Source organism: Myripristis murdjan, chromosome 2, assembly GCF_902150065.1.
Source record: "Myripristis murdjan chromosome 2, fMyrMur1.1, whole genome shotgun sequence".
NCBI classification, from domain to species: domain Eukaryota; kingdom Metazoa; phylum Chordata; class Actinopteri; order Holocentriformes; family Holocentridae; genus Myripristis; species Myripristis murdjan.
The window spans coordinates 19,731,566-19,744,681 of record NC_043981.1 but is presented as its reverse complement, the minus strand read 5'-3'; the positions used below and the strand labels follow the sequence as shown (position 1 = coordinate 19,744,681).

The 13,116-nt window shown below is 41.9% G+C and overlaps 1 protein-coding gene and 1 pseudogene across 2 annotated transcripts in view; both read right to left on the bottom strand.

Moving 5' to 3' along the window:
- The window catches only part of mfsd6a (major facilitator superfamily domain containing 6a), a 21,360-nt gene extending 19,661 nt beyond the window's left edge, over nucleotides 1-1,699 (bottom strand). For both annotated transcript variants that reach the window (XM_030067816.1, XM_030067825.1), the window contains exon 1: nucleotides 1,435-1,699. The gene's annotated coding sequence lies outside the window, so the exon portion shown is untranslated. The remainder of the gene's footprint in view (nucleotides 1-1,434) is intronic.
- LOC115369726 (reticulon-4 receptor-like 2) lies at nucleotides 1,041-13,116 on the bottom strand (annotated as a pseudogene).

Below are 13,116 nucleotides of genomic sequence, written 5' to 3'. Positions count from 1 at the left end.
CTTGGGAAATATTAAGGTTATAATGACTAAACATTAAGGGTGAGATTTAAAAAAAAAAAAAAATAAATCAATACATCATAGAATTACAATGTTTTGTGTGGCAAAATCATATGGATCAGGTTTTTCTGCGTTCTGTTTGATCTTATTAGACACAAGTTGACAAAAGTTTTCCTTCGGGGACAGAATTTGTAGTTGAAAAAAGTAATAAACTGAAATATATCGCAAAATATGTTCGCAGAATACTCTCAATACTATTTAGCAAAACGTTTAAAATCACAATATTACTGTATCATGACTTAAATATCATGATAATTGACTTTAAGTATTGTAATAATGTCGTATTTGACTGAAATACCTTGAAAAGATCTGATTGTGACTTCAGTGTCGTGACATAAACATTGTAATAATATTGTGTAATATTGTGATAATAACATAATAATTGTGGATTAAATATCGTGATAATATAGTGTCGCACAGCCTCTGGTGAACGATGTTTCAATAAAACGACTTAACGACTGTTAAAACTATAAGAAATTAATTTTCTGTTGATCAGGTTCTGTCTCATACACAGTAAATCAATATGAAACAGTAAAACACGCTATTAACTCCTCGGTTTGATTTTAATTTAAAAAAATTACTCCTTAATTAACCCCTGAAACGCCACAAACAAATACCTGAATTCGCACCCTAGATGCAAGACAATATTTTCGGCTCACTGTTTTTATGATCATTATTTTTTTAATAACTGTTTTTCAGATTTCCAAATCCAACACACACTACACACAAAGACACAATGCAACTATTTCCCCTCAGGGATCAATAAAGTATTACTGATTCTGAATTAAGGTACTTCTTACAAATACAGTTCACTTATATTAAGGGATATCAACAAAACTAAGATTCCCCTTAAATATTCCCTCAGCTTGTCAGCTCATCTCTCCTCAGTCTTAGCATTAAGGGTTTATTCTGGAGCCTGCCGTGTGTTTTCAGGTTTAAAACTCAAGTTAAGGGACAATCCGGACATTTTCCCCCTCATGTTCTCACTTAGAGACTGAACCGGGGACCTTCCTCGGAGCCTCCCGGGACTCCCGGCAGGTCCCCGGACCCCAGCTTTGTCTGCTTTGACGACATCTGTCCGTCACCGGCTGCTCTATGCGGAAGTATCCGGCTTTCTGAGTGTACATTGTGCACATTTTAAAAAGAGAAACGTCAAAGCGGACACGTTTACGGCGAGGACACGAACAAAAGGTGGCGGCGGAATAAAGTGAATTATTTATGAGGCGTAAATAAAGTGAAAGCAGAGCCGCGGCGGGTCCGCAGAGCAGAGCTGAGGCCACTTTCACCTGCTGCTGCGGCCGCGGCTCAGCCACCAAACCCGGAGAAAAGTCCGCAGGCCGGCCCTTCACCCCGGAGGAGGGCAGGCCGGTCTCTTACCTGCTCAGGTCACCGCTCCCATTAAAGTGTGACGGCGCAATTTGCGGCCAATTTGTCTCCTCCGCTCAGGCTTTTCTCCACCAAACCGAGAAAAATATCACTTTTTCTGACCGGCTGATGCTAAAAAATATAATTATCCTCTCATGTTTAATTTTAAAGGCATATAAAAGTGTGTGTCCGGCTGCTCTCGGGCTTTTTTCAGAACAACAGCAGCCCTGTCTCGTCAAACCGGAGCTCCCACCTGTGCGCGAGACAGCCAAGTCAAATCACACCGGATTTACCACGGCGCTTCCGGTCATCACTTTCAAGATAAAAGCCTCGCTGGCAGGATGCGCTCTTTTGTGTATGATTGTGGTTATTTTGCTACCAAACGCCAAAATGAAAATCGAAAGGAGAAATGTTTTTTTTTTTTTTGGTGTTTTAATTAATCCAAACGTCACATATTTTAGCCTTAAATGATGTTCTTCTGTTGCTGTTCACACTGTATTGCAAAAATACCGAACAAAAATACTGAACAAAAACAAAATAAAAAATATGTAGGCCTATCATATAAACTGAGATTATGTCTGCTTCTTTGATTTATTATTTTATTTCTGTTCTTCTTCTTCTTATCATCATTATTGTTATATTTTGATATTTTTAATTGTTGTTTGATTTTTTATATTTTTGTATGGTTTATTTTATTTTATTTTATACTATTTTATTTTACTGAAGGCTGAATGGAAGCACGGCTACCTGGTGTCAAAACTGATCAGAATAAACTGTCAAAACAAAATTCCTTGTTATTATCATGCATGTATCAGTGTATCAGCTGCCAAAATAAAATATACAATAACAGAAAGAAATTCTCTCTTTTATCCTTAATACTTTGCAAAGATGTCAGCTGTTTATAAAATAAACATATTTACTTACAGTCAGTAGTTCTGTCGGTTCTACAACACAACAGACTCGGGTTAGTTTCTACTGAACTGAGCCTCCGTTCACTGCAAGAGTGGAACATTCACTGAGTTTTCTTCATGTTCCTTCCGGAAATGGTGCTTTTATTTTGAAGATATCCGGTGTGAATCCTGGCTGAATCTTGTAAACTTGACTCAGCTGGTCTGCGCTGCGTGACGTCCCCAGCTGTGAAATTAAAGGGGAATCTACTAATAATCACAATTAAATAATATCTAATCTATAATTAATTAAAAAAAAAAAAGTTGATATCACGCAGTTATCACAATAAAACTACAATTCTATGTGATATTTTGTGGGAATATTATAGGATTATTATAGTGATCCCACCGGAGATACTGGAGAGATTGTTATAGGAATATTACAGGAACACCATGAACCTGTAAAATAACCATAAACATCACAGAGATCACCACCGAGGGCTGCAGGATCACTGAAGGGTCCTACAGTCTATCAGGACCATCACGGACCATCATGAACCATCATGGACCATCATGGACCATCATGGATCATCATGGACCATCACGGATTGTAGCAGGAACAGTGCGGTGTCTCCGGGCTGCAGTGATTACATTGGGATTACATTAGCAGAGTGTAAGCAGAGTCGTGTTGACACATGGCTGCCTGAATTGTGTGAGGAGTGCCTGTCAGTCATCCAGCCCCCCACCCCCCCACCCCCCAAGCAAAATATGAACTTATTGATCCGGGACTAAAGCCTAACCCTAACCCATCAGGTGATAATTTGCACAAGGAAACAGGAACTTCTTCAGGAACTTCTACTACTACTACTACTATTACTATTACTATTACTACTTCTACTACTACTACTACTACTGCTACTGTTCCTACTACTACTACTACTACTACTAGCCTAGGCTACTACTGCTGCAACAACTACTATTACTGCAACTACAACTATTACTACTACTACTACTAATTGTAATAATAACATTAACAACAATAATGATGATAATAACGACAATAATAATTGTTATTATAATTAGGATGACATTTTTTCACTTCTTTTTTCTTTTTCTTTTTCTTTTTCTTTTTTTTTTTAAATAATCCCTTAACACCTTAATGTGCTACATGTTATAAATGTACTCCTGAATTATCCCTGAAACCTGACTCGACTTCAAACAAGAAAAACCTGACTCCGGACCAAACGTGTGGAACCTGTGAAACAGATCCATGCGGTTCTGTGCTGAAGTGAAGAACCTGCGAAGGGTTCTGTGTGTTTTCAGGTAAAAACTATAAAGAAACGTTAAAGTTCTTGTGTTTCCTGTAAATCAACACAGGTTTGGCTTGGCTCTCACATTTACTGTCATAATAATTTGTTTAATAATCACAAAAGGAGCTCGAGGAGAAGCGCTAGCTCCAACATGATCTACAACAGTTCACGGCGTTCATTTGAATACACCTGGAGGTCCGGGTGGGCGGGGTTCGCAAGGCAGGATATTACAGTGAAAAGCAGAAGTGCAGAAAAGCATCAGAAGCATCTAAAAGGCCATCGGGTGATCATTTTTTCTCTTTAGTTGACAGCTGGTGGGTTCTGATGCAACAACTCCCGCCCACCTGCCGCTTCAAGCGAACGAAATCAAACGCCAAATCAAATCTAACCCTAACACTTGCCAGCGCAGCAGAGCTCCGTGTTGAGCAGCAGGGGGCGCTGCAGCCCTGCACGCTGCAGCGGGGCATTTCACTGCAGACAAAACGACCAAAACACATCCGAACAGGCCTTTTAATTTGAGTTTTTCACACAGGAAGTCAGACAGAGAATATGAACGTTATATCCCATCACCTCCACTCAGGTAAGAATGATATTATGTCTCTGCAAGATGCAAAATACAGATACAGAATTTTATGAGGAAAATAAGCCATTTTAGTGTAATTGTATGAATATTTTCTCAGTGTTATTGCAAGTTTATTGTCAGTTTTCTACATCTGCATCAGTACAGGTGCAACTCCTGACATTTTTAGTGTTTTGCACACGAAAAAAAATCCATATATAAAATAAAATAAATTGAAAGCGTCATAGATTTTGAAGAATTATTTTATATTTTTACATGTTTCCAAAACTCTGAGCGGAAAATCTCCTGGATTAAAGAGTTTCCCTGTGGATATCATCATCATCATCATCATCATCATCATCATCATCATCATCATCATCATCATCATCATCATCCTCACTGTATCATTATCATGTTTGTGTGAAAAAAGTAATTATGTGAATAAAAATAAAATAAAATAAAATCAGTAGAAATACATACCAAAAATAAAATACTAAAATAAAAGGAATAAAAAACAATAAAAAATAAAATAGACAAATAAAAGAAGAAAAAGGAAGAAAAAGAAAAACAAAACAATAAAAGAATAAAAAAGAAATTAAAAATAAGAAACAAAGAGAATGAAAAAAGAAAGAATAGAATAAAATAAAATAAAAATAACACAAATAATAAAATATATAATAAATATAAATATCATAAAAATAAAAATAAAAGGAAGAAATAAAAATAAAAGGAAGAAAAAATGAAGCAATAAAAAGAATACAAAGGAAGAATAAAAACAAAAAGAAATAAATAATAAAAAATAAGAAATAAAAGAAATAATAAAAGAAAGAAAAAGAAAAAGAACGAAAAATAAAAAGAGGGAAAATAAGATAAAATATTATAAAATATTATAAAAAAATTAAAAGATAAAAATAAAGGAATAAAAAAGACTAGCAGCGCGGGGAGGAGGACAGAGCGACGCAGACGATGAAAACCCGAGGAGGGGAGGAGCTCAGCTGAGGTCCGACTCGTCCGACACGTCGCCCTGCTGCGTCCAGTGCTTGACGCTCTTCTTCTTCTTCCTCGTCCTCTCGCCCATCACCATGGCGGCCAGCACGGTGATCACCACGGTGATGGTGATGATGAGCACGGTGACGGTCTCGGCGAGGCACAGCTCCGTGTCCACGTCCATCAGCCGGTAGTTCTCCAGGACGGGCGGCGCCCCGCAGCTCAGGTTGTAGTAGTCGTCCAGGAAGAGCCTCTGGATGCTGCGCAGCTTCCGGAAGGTTCTCTGCAGGTCGCAGTCGCAGTGCCACGGGTTCCCCTCCAGCAGGATGTGGGTGCTGTAGGTGTGGATGCTCAGGAACGTCTTGAAGCAGACGGAGCTCAGGTTGTTGCGGGCCAGGTTGAGCAGCGCCAGGCTGGTGAGCGGCTTGAAGACGCCCACGTCCGTCTCGTTCACCTGGTTGCCCTCCAAGTTCAGGACCTCCAGCGAGCGCAGCATGGAGAAGGTCCCGTCCCGCAGCGCCGTCAGCCGGTTGTCCTCCAGGTGCAGCTGCCGCAGGGCGCTCATGGAGGCGAAGGAGCGCATCTGGATGGTGTGGATGGCGTTGCCGGTCAGGTTGAGCCTCTGCAGGCCGTCCAGGTGCAGGAAGCTGCGGCTGTCCAGGGAGCTCAGGCGGTTGTGGGTGAGCTGCAGCTCCCGCAGGGCGGCCAAGCCCAGCGAGAAGCCTTCGCTCAGGCTGGAGATCCTGTTCCAGCTCAGGTCCAGCCTCTGCAGGAACTCCAGCTGCACGAAGGAGCCGTCCTCCACCACGCTGATGTTGTTGTTCTGCAGCAGCAGCACGCGCAGCTTGCGGATGGAGCCGAAGGAGCGGCCGGGGATCACGGTGATGTGGTTGTGGGACAGGTCAAGCAGCTCGGTGGTGACGGGCACCCTGCTGGGCACCCGGGTGAACAGCGCCCGCGAGCACAGCGTGAACTTCACGTCGCCGCGGCAGTCACAGCCGAACTCACACCAGCTGCTCTGGGACTTGGAGGAAGACTCTGGCGCCGGGACGAAGAGGAGGAGGAGGAGGAACTGCCTCATGACTGCACGGCTCTCTGGGAAAACCACACAGGGAGATCAGTATGTTATTAACACCCTAAAAAGGAACGGTTCCTGGAGGCTCCTTTACAGGTTCTTTGAAAGGAAACAGTGGCAGAACCTGTTCAGGGGCCCCCAGGAACCCCTTGAAGAAGGGGTTAAACTAGCATGTGGCTAACATTAGCATTGGGACTTTCTAAAACAGGTTCTTTATAGCAACGTAAAGATCCTGTGAAGAACCGTTTTGGTACTTTAAAGAATCTTAAAGGGAATCTTCATTCAAGGGTCAGGAGAACCTTTCCACAGAACCGTATGAGTAGGATGGTACAGAGAACCATTCTACAAAGGGTTCTACACAGCACCATGAAGGTTCTGTGTGGACCCCCTTAAGAATGGTGCAAGGTTGGGTAAAGGTTCAGCATGGAATCATTTTCAGCACAATGCTACAGAGAACATTCCTACAATGGTTCTTCACAGCACCATAAAGATCCTCTGTGGAACCATTTAACCCTGATGTTCCAGCACAGAGAACCTCTGTGAAACGGGTCATTAGAACATGAAGGCACAAGAACTTTGATCTATTTTTCTGAGGTTCTTCTTTTAAAAGTGTACAGTTCCCTGATGGAAACAGAGATGTTAGTATAGACAGACAGACAGGTAGACAGACAGACAGGTAGATTGGATCGTCTGTAGGAACACTGGAGAACTGAAGGACCGAACACATCAAGAACTATGACCTCCATGCTGGATTTTCAGAATAAAACAACAGAACCGTCACTCAGTCCAGATGCACACCTCGCTGTCTGCAGTTTCTACACACCGAAAAATAAAGGTGCTAACTGGAACCAAAAATGGCTCTTCAGAGTGATGCCATGGAAGAAGCATTTTTGCTTCCACAAAGACCGTTGAAGCAAGAGGTTCTTTAAAGAGCCATTTCATCAGAAAACGCTTTCTTTAGGAGCCATAAATGTTTCTTTAAAGAACCATTTTTGAGAAAGTTCTTCAATTGTGGACCCAGCTGGTTCAGTAAAGAATTTTTTTTTTTTTTTTAATGGTACTCCAGTAATTTTTCAGAATAAAAGGTTCTCAGATGACTGTGTGCAGGTTGAAAACCAGCATGAACATGTTGGTGGCCGGTTCTCCACGTTCCTTGTTTCTTCATTGGGTTCCAGACGAGCTATTAAAAATGTTTTCTGATGGTTTATAGAGCGAGACATTAATCCATTCACTGAGGAAATAATCTGCACATTAATCCACAAGGAAAAGAATTGTTAGCTGCTCCAGTAAACATGAAGAACCTTTAAAGAACCACATCAAGTGAAGAACCAGACCCTAAATAAGGAGGTTCTTCAGCTGCTTCTTTCTGTCAGAACACCTGGAGAGTTTTGTTGGTCTTACCTGCTGCAGCTGCTGCTCGCTCTCTAACCTGCCCGGCAACAGCCAGACACCCAGGAGGCTGCACACCTGCTGCACCTGCCGGGAGAGAGAGAGAGAGAGAGAGAGAGAGAGACAGAGAGAGAGAGAGAGAGAAAGAGAGCTTGTAAATTATTGACAGGGTGCTGTGTGGGGGGTGGGGGTGGGGGGGCTGACCTCAGGCTGCTGTTCATCTCCATGCTATTGTTGTTGTTTTTATTGTTGTTGTTCCCAGATCAAACAAACAAACAAACAACATGGTCATTGTGGGCTCAAGAAGTTGCTGTTTTCTTTTTTTTTCCTCAATCTGGCCAATGACAGGAAAAATAAAAATAAATAAATAAATAAATAAAAATAAATAAATAAATAAATAAGTGAATTACTTAATTTTAGAAAAATCAGAAGAACGGAGGAAAATTCTGCTTTATTTTATTTATATGGTATTTTTCAAAACATGGAATATTTACTTGATTTGGAGGTTTAAAAAAATAATAATATATATTTTATGGATTCATTAAAAAAAAAAAAAAAAAAAAAAAGCTTGAAAATTCTGTCCTTAAAAAGTTAAAAGCATCACCTGTTTTTCAATGTTTTTTAAGACAAGTATGAAATGAGTTTAATTAAAAAGTGACCAGAAACATATTGCATTTTTTTTTCACTTCATGTCTGTTTGAATCGTTTGGAAACACAAAAACACCAAAAAGTCACTTGGAACACTTTTCAGTAAGAGGAGCACCGTGTGTTCTGCAGCAGAATCTGTAAAAACAAACAATAATAATAACTGGGTGTACTCCATCTGGTTCAAAGGTTTTAAGAAACTGAAAGATGTCTGCTGTCCAGCCGGGAGAAACAGCTGCTGCACAGGTTTCAGGTTCCAGAGGTTTGTCAGAGAAAAGAAAAGGATTCTGGATGTGAGGCGTTTCTGCGACAGTCAGAGCAGAAACAGTCTCAGCTCCTCGACCGCAGCAGATTACAGTCCCGCCAAATTAAAGAGGTCAGAGGTCAGCGCCTCGGTGAGGAGCGGCGAAGGAGGAATCAAGAGGAAGCGATTCTTTTTTTTTTACACATTAAAAGCAGAGAGAAACAGATTATTCAAACGATTTTAAAGAACCAGGTTCATACAAACTCACCTTGAGGTTCCTTTGGTTGCACGTTCCTGTAGCCGACGGCGAGCGATTGAAAGAAAAAAGAAAAAGACCCTCAAAAAAAAGAAAAGTTTGCAAAGTCTTGTCTTATGCACAGGAATCTTCACAATAAAAGCACCGACAGAATAAAACAAAAAACAAAAAAAGAAACAAATGTTTTTGGTGATGAAGCTGCAGACGCCACGGTGTGTGTGTGTGTGTGTGTGTGTGTGTGTGTGTGTGACATGCAGGGCGAGGCGGACCTGTTGGCCATAGAGAGGCAGATTACTGTAATCCACAGCAGATTAACCACGTCCACCTCCATTAATTGAGGAATCAGAGCCGGCAGCCCACTTTAGTTCAGCCTACTTTCTGCCCGTCTGATTGGCCCCGCCCACGTCGCTCAGCGGCCGGGAGTGACGGCGACAGCGACCCGGGGGGAAGATCAGTCACTGCCCCATATATTAAAAAAAAAAAAAAAATGATTATAACATGAAAAGCACAGATTATATTTGTCTCAGCTGCAGGCTGCATTTGTAGGTCATGTTGTTCAGAGTTTCTCCTCTTTTCTTTTGTAAAACTTTGTCGTTAGCCTGTATCGACGATGGATGAATATTGTATTTGGAAATTCACTAGTAAAATAAATGATACAAATAAATAAATAAATATACAAATAAACAACTACATAAAAATGCAAAGCTCTTGTGAACTTCGGGTCACATTTTTAAGTCATGATGGTCAGATTTTTCTTTTTCTGTTCTTTTTTTAAACTTTGTCCTTAGCTCATGTAGACATCAGCTAGATGTTGTAATTTAAAATTCACAAGTTTAAAAAAAAAAAAAAAACCCTCTCCTGAACTTCAGGTTGTGTTTTCATGGACGCTCCCAGCACATTCACAAAAACCTGCTTTGTGTATTTGTGTGTGAATCAGATGCTTCAGAGCTGCTGGAGGGTTTATTTTCTCACTTTGACAGAGCCAGGCTAACAACTCCCATAGATTTCAAGTCTTTATGCTAAGCTAACAGGAAATGCTACCCATAGGAAATGAACCACTGGATGTCCAGAGGTGAAGATGGAGTCCAACATCTGGTTTCAGTCTGGAGAGGTTAGTAAAAGACGATTTGGCCCAAGACTCTGCTGTTGAAATGGGACGTGTGACATGGAGCAGTGGAAGCTGACGGGACGTCCGGCGGCGGGTCACGTCTCCATCACCGGGCTGGAAAGGTTTGGCCTCATTAAAGGGGTTTGTGTGAGCCTTGTGTGCTGACGGGGCGGCGGGCACATATTAGATGTCTGCAGGGTTTCAGGTTGACCTCGTCGCCCCTCATGTGTCACTCTGCTGATTAACCCTCTGAAACCTGAGCGCACCGCCCCGCCGCCCTCAAAAACACCACAGGTTTCAAATTAAACCACCACAGAATGACCCAAAAAACAGAAAAATAAAAAAAGGAAAAATGTATGATGAAATTGCCACAAAAGTTCAGAAATAACTATTTTAAAAAACTGACCAAAAGAATAGAACATTTGCAAAAAATAATTAAAATTGCAAGAAACCCAGGATAATAAAGTCCTGGTCCACCTGCAGGAGCTTCTCTGAGCTCCATCCTGAACCCAGAGGCATTAGATGTTGGAGTGTCTGTGGGAGTTTCTGCCAGATGTTGGAGTGTCTGTGGGAGTTTCTGCCAGATGTTGGAGTGTGTCTGTGGGAGTTTCTGCCAGATGTTGGAGTGTGTCTGTGGGAGTTTCTGCCAGATGTTGGAGTGTCTGTGGGAGTTTTGAGCCTTTGTGAGCTCAGACTCTGATGTTGGACCAGAGGGCCCGGCTCCCAGTCTGCGTTCTAGTTGATCCCAAAGGTGTTGGATGGGGTTGAGGTCGGGGCTCTGTGCGGGCCGCTCAACTTCTTCCACCCCAAACTCAGCCGGCCACGCCTTTATGGAGCTGCTCTGTGCACTGGGGCTCAGTCATGCTGGGACAGGAAAGGGCCTTCCTCCCCCAAACTGGTCCCACAGAGCTGGAAGCCGCTCGGCCATGAAGCTCCCGGCGCTCAGTTTCTGTGCTGATGTTGATGCCAGAGGAGGTTTGGAGCTCTGCAGGTACTGAGGCGGCAGAGCGTCGGACTCTTTTACGCACTATGAGCCTCGGCACTCGGCGACCCCGCTCTGTAACTTTACGTGGTGCCGCCCCCTGGTGGCCGAGTCGCTGTGGTTCCTAAAGGCTTCCACTTTGCAATAATCCCACTTCCAGTTGATGGTGGAATATCTAGGAGGGAAGAAAGTTGAGCAGCTGACTTGTTGCAGCGGTGGCTTCCTGTTCCATCACTATTCCAGCAGCACCTGGAACTCAGTGAGCTCTTTAGAACCAGACGCTCTGTCACTGATGTTGGTGAAGGCAGACTGCATGGCTGCTGCTGGAGGTTACACAGACTGAATGAAACACCTGAACTCGCTGATTAACAGGTGTGGCCTGATACTTCTGCCCATACGGTGTTGGTAGATACTGGTGATGAGCTCTCCCCAAATTTCCAATTGTTTTTTCCCCCAGAATTTAATCCTCATCAGATTAAAAAAATATTCAAATTCTCCTCTGAAAGTTTCATGTAGCGATTATTTCTTTGTTCCCAGAAGGAAGTTGCAGTGTTTGGGATGTAAAGTCAGATTAAACACACAATAAGATGTGATTAACCAGCCGGCCTCTGTCCAGAACAATGACCTCTGACCTCTGACCCCTGACCCCACCAGTCAGGAGGGATTACACCAGTTGAGGAAATACTGATGGTGAATGAAGATGCTAATCCCTGGAGATTACACCTCTGGTAGACCAGGATTATATATGTACATTTCTCTATCTATCTTTCTTTCCTTCCTTCTGTGGTTCCTATTTTCCTTCCTTTTATTTTTTGGTTTGTTTGCGTCTTTTCCCTCCGAAAACTTCAGTGCACTCTAAAACAAACAAACAAACAACAACAGAACAACAACAAACCAACAAAAGCAACAGTTTGTCACTTTCAGACATATGTGTATTTTCTCCGGAACGCTCTCAGGTTCATCTGTATTTCTCTGACTGGTTAAAATCATCATCATCATCATTATTTTTTTTAACCCAAAAGTCACATCAAAATAAATACGTCGTGTTTCACATAACCTAAGAAGTCGTTTTTCTTATTTTGCCCAGTGTGCATTTTGAAAAGCATTGTGTTTGTATTTTATGTCTGTGTCTGCCAGTGGGCCTTCACAATAAGAGCAGGCACGATAAAACATTCATTTCCACAACAGGAGAGATCTGATGTTCTCTGTGATCCGGTGGAAAAAATATGTGCATACATCATATCAGCCAGAAGAGCTGGAAAATATCAGCATATGCCGTGCATCCCGAATAAAATCTGATTCTGGTTTGTCAGAGTAGTTTGATATTAGTTACAAGTTACAAGTGTTTTACATGCAAATAAAATCACATAAAACAAGATAAGAGAGAGAAGCGAATGTATACAGACTGTACATAACTGACCAATAACTGACCAAAAACCGACCAATAACTGACCAATAAGTGAGGATCACAGGTGAGCTCGTGGTGATGTCCTCAGTTTTGCAGTTCTCAGTATGGACCAGCAGAGGGCGACACACAGCTGTTCAGTAAAGTGTGTACAGGGAAACTGGAGTAGTACAAGAAGCAGTAGTACTATTAAAATGAGTTGCAGTAGCAGTAGCAGCAATATTATTATTTTTATTACTATTATTGGTAGTAGTTGTAATACTAGTAGCAATAGTAGTAGTATCAACAGTAGATAGTAATACTAGCAGTAGTGATGGTAGTAATAGCAGATGTACAAACAGTAATAGCAATACTAACAGTAACAGTGGAAGTAGTAGCAGCAGTAGTAGTAATACTAACAGTAGTAGTAGTAGTAGTAGTAACACACGCAGTACTGGCAGTAGTAGTTGTAGTAACACATGCAGTACTGGCAGTAGCAGTAGTAGTAGTAGTAGTAGTAACACACGCAGCACTGGCAGCAGTAGTAGTAGTAGTAACACATGCAGTACTGGCAGTAGTAGTTGTAGTAACACATGCAGTACTGGCAGTAGCAGCAGTAGTAGTAGTAGTAGTAACACACGCAGTACTGGCAGTAGTAGTTGTAGTAACACATGCAGTACTGGCAGTAGCAGTAGTAGTAGTAGTAGTAGTAACACACGCAGCACTGGCAGCAGTAGTAGTAGTAGTAACACATGCAGTACTGGCAGTAGTAGTTGTAGTAACACATGCAGTACTGGCAGTAGCAGCAGCAGTAGTAGTAGTAGTAGTAACACACGCAGTACTGGCAGTAGTAGTAGTAGTAACACAT